The 4144-nt window shown below is 31.6% G+C and overlaps 1 protein-coding gene and 1 long non-coding RNA gene across 2 annotated transcripts in view; one reads left to right on the top strand and one right to left on the bottom strand.

Annotated features, from left to right (window-relative positions):
* LOC136797100 (uncharacterized) overlaps positions 1–4144 on the bottom strand; it is a 338719-nt gene that overhangs the window by 7274 nt on the left and 327301 nt on the right. The window contains exon 4 of the long non-coding RNA XR_010844919.1: positions 3157–3323. This is a non-coding gene — a long non-coding RNA (uncharacterized lncRNA). The remainder of the gene's footprint in view (positions 1–3156; positions 3324–4144) is intronic.
* Positions 1–4144, top strand: part of LOC106679795 (alpha-tocopherol transfer protein-like) — a gene marked incomplete in the record, with an annotated part of 97820 nt that overhangs the window by 73532 nt on the left and 20144 nt on the right.

Raw genomic sequence — 4144 nt, 5'->3', positions numbered from 1 at the left:
AGAGATAGCTATATTACTGATATAGATATAGAGATAGCTATATTACTGATATAGATATTGAGATAGTTATATTACTGATATAGATATTGAGATAGCTATATTACTGATATAGATATAGAGATAGCTTATTACTGATATAGATAAGAGATAGCTATATTACTGATATAGATATAGATATAGCTATATTACTAATATAAATATAGAGATAGCTATATTACTGATAAAGATATAGAGAAAGCTATACTACTAATGTATATATAGAGATAGCTACTGATATAGATATAGATAGGTATATTACATACAAATTTTAAAAATTAAGAAGCTTCGGAAAATATAATTGTGTGCATAATTCTTTGAATTAATTGATTAATTTAGGATGTACAATGGTTAAAAATAATACTAGCTTTTTTGAGCATTTCATTTCGAAGTTTGAAATCCGTCAAAATTAAGGATTCCGTAAACCTTGAGTTAAAAACAGAGGTTGACCTGTTAATAATAGGTACATTTCAACTAGGTGCAAATAAGATAATTATCTTAAAATTAATATTTTTTTCGTCTTTTAATGTCGATTAGCAACTGTCAAATGTAAGATTGATAATCAACAGATTGCCGAACTGAAACATTATAGAACAAATGACATTTGAAGAAGACCCAGAGAAACCTCTTTTCTGATTTTTTTTTTTTTTTACTCTTTCATTTTATTAGGTAATAAATCCCTTGCCTGTGTTGTTTTTAACATCTTCTTTATGTTCCCTTTTATTCTTCAACCTTCTGTTCTCAGGCATGGGAGTCGTGGCCATTTGTTCTTTTAGCGTGTTTTGGTCTTCCAGCCATTTTTAAATGAAATCTTTTCTAATAATTATGTAAGTGTTCCGGGGCGCGGTGGCAGCGTGATAAGGCATGATACTACTAACTCCAAGGACCTGAGTTCGTCGAATCCAGCTGGGCAGAAAATTGTTTTCTGTTACCCTATAGCAGTGAGTCAACCCTGTGGGTTGCAAATTACAGTTATACAATTTGAGAAACGAATAGTACAATGTTGTGAAGAGTTGTAAAATTTGTCAAAGTGGTCTGCAATTAGGCGGTCAGGGGGAACTCTTCAATTTAATTTATACATTGATAACAATTTATAGATAATTATTCATAAATAATCGATTTAATATTTGTAATTCACGGATTTTTTAAATCCATATTTATTATTAGCTAGGAAAAAGGGCATATGAAACGTTTTATTCGACCGCCCGCCCTTTTTGATTTCAATGTAATTTACAGTTTCGAGGGTGATTCAGAATCTATCTTCATAGCATATTATATCTTTTTCAAAAATTATATACGAAAAATTGACATGGCTGGTCTTGGGATCATAATTCTAATTCTTATTTTTAGACACTGATATTTCCGTTTAATAAATAGTAACCGATGTATTAGCTAAGCCTCCTAAATGAAATTAAGTTAACCTTTTTGCTTATTAATTCGATCAAAAATACAAAGTTAAGTATTCCAATCTTTATTTCATTGATTAATAGTTTTTCTTTTATATAATGTTGAGGAGTATATACCCAAATCAATTTAGGAATAAATGTCTATCGCCAAAGGTGAAAGTGAAAAAATAGGTATATTTAGTATTTATAAAATAATTTACCAGCCAAAATAGCATGGATAGAAAAAAATAGACAAAACAAATAAGTGTGGGGTTAGTATTCGAGGGCAACCAGCTCTGAGGTCATGGTTCGCGATCAATGGCTGTGGTTGTAGTCCCACTGTAGGGGGTGCGCCACAGTAGGGGCGAGTTACGGAAGGGTACCTAGGGGTCCAAAGTACCTAGGATCAACAATATATAAAACTATGTATAGTTAAATTAATAGGCGACAGAATATACCAGGAAACTTCATTGGCTGATTCTACATCTAAATTGTTTTAAAAAAAAAATCCTTTTTGACCGTTACCCGAATTTTAACAGTTCAAGATAAACTAAACTAATTTTTTTTTTGTAAATCTAGACTTTTTTTTACATGAAAATCACTTTTTTTTATTTATTTATTGACATTTACAACTGTATAAAAAATACATCAAGCACATTTAAAGTAAGATCATAATGATACTGTATGTAGAGAAACTACCCAGTAGTAGAACTCTAAAAACATTTTACAATATAAGGTCACGAAGCCATCTTCTTTTCAGGCGCCTCGGAGAATTGCCAGGAATGGAACAAGAAGCAACGTTAGAAACTAGTGGTTTTGGGTGGTTAGTTAGTTTATAATGGAAGGAATGATATCGGGTTCGGGCTAGATCGGTTACATAAGGAACATTTAGGTCTTTATGGATGGTTTTATTAGTAACAAAATAAGGAGCATTAAGGATTTTACGAAGGATTTTGGATTGTGAGGACTGGATACGAGAGGAATTTAAAGGTTTAGTGGAGCCCCAAAGCTCAACTCCGTATTATTGTCATGTTGATCAGTCTTTTTTTTTAAACTAAAAATAATAGTTTAAAACAAATATAATCTTGGTCAAATTACAAATGTTTACCATTGGGAAAACATCAAACAAAAGTAATTACAAAACTACAAACCTAAACTATGATTAAAAAAAATCCATTTTAACCAACATCCAAATTTTATAAATATAAATTTACTATTGAAAAAAAATAATAAGCTTACTAAAACATAACAGAAATACCTTATTGGAATACTATTGAGTTACTTCATATTTTATCTCTGTAATTATTATTTCAGAAATTCAAAGTGGGATTAGCGAACTTTTGTTATGTTAACAGATTTTAATTAATTGTTATTAACCCTAATGTTTAGTATGCCAATCAAATATTACCATGGAAAAACACGATTTTAGAGTTTAAACTTGAAACCTCGGCAGACCAAGCTGCAAAAAACGGCATTAGGAGAAGAATATTGTAACAAACTGGCCATTCACCAGTAGTTTAAATTTTTTTTTGACTGGTGACACAGATTTGCATTACCAACTAAGAGGAAACCCTCCACCACCAATCGACGACGATAAACTTAGGATTACTGTGAAAGGAAACCCTTAATAAACAGTTAAAGGACTTGCAGCAGAACTGAAGACAAGGGTATCGACAGTTTCTCGAAACTTGACCATTGGTGAAGTAAAAAATGTATATCTAATATACATGGATACCTCATGAATTTGATGAGCGGCAGCAGCTGAAGCGTAATGCGTTTTGACTGATTTCTAGGATAATCGCTTGTGATGAAAAGAGGATTGTATATGACAGCAGAAGTTGGTCAGGTCAGTGGCTAAAGATCGATGAAAGACCAGGACACATTCCAAAACCAAATGAGCATCTGAAAAAATTAGTAGAGGCGATCAATGGCAGGAATAATTCCTTTCTCTTTTTTATCGAAAGGTGAAATCATTAAATCTACATCGTACTGCAGTAAGATTGGCATAATGCTTCAAACATTTGACAAAAACTTAAAGATAAAATTTTCTGACTTAATTTCTCGATAAAAAATCCCTTACTTTTTCGTATATAGAATCAACACCAAAAAGAGCAGGAAAAACTAAAGGGTGAAGTTTAAAGACAAGTATATAAGATTAGTATAAATGTTTCAAAAAACTTTAACAATAATTGTTTGTTACACAATTATACAAAAAAAATAACAAATTTAAATAATAAACCGTTGTTTAATTTTTTTCCAAACTTTTTGCAAAGATTTTAGACAAATTCAGTGAATTAAATTAACCAGTCTTCCTTTTATCACTAAAATCGTATGTATTCTACTCAATGCTTGAGACAAGCATTACCTGATTCTTTAATATTACGCCTATTCACAAGTTCTAAGCTTTTGAAACTGTTCGTAAATCTCTTGTAGGAAGTAGTGTAATGGAGAGGGTAAGAGGGTGAAAAAGTGAAGCCAAAAAGGTCATTCGGGGTCGAGGCAGAGGAGTCGGGGAAAGAGTAAGAACCAATCACCGACTCCGCTCAGTTTCAGTTTAGATTACAGTGGAGGACATTCCTATTAAACTCGACGTGATCAATCATTTCATGAGCGCGGTTATTTTGGCTTCACTTTTGCTCTGAAAGAGAGGAGGGTTATAAACCTATTTTCTTTTCTGACATTTGTGGAAAGTAAACTGTTTATTTTCTTTTACCTTTATATAT

Source organism: Halyomorpha halys, unplaced genomic scaffold (assembly GCF_000696795.3).
Source record: "Halyomorpha halys isolate HHAL.00 unplaced genomic scaffold, Hhal_1.1 Scaffold14.1, whole genome shotgun sequence".
Classification (NCBI taxonomy): Eukaryota; Metazoa; Arthropoda; class Insecta; order Hemiptera; family Pentatomidae; genus Halyomorpha; species Halyomorpha halys.
This window is presented reverse-complemented; position numbering and strand designations above follow the sequence as displayed.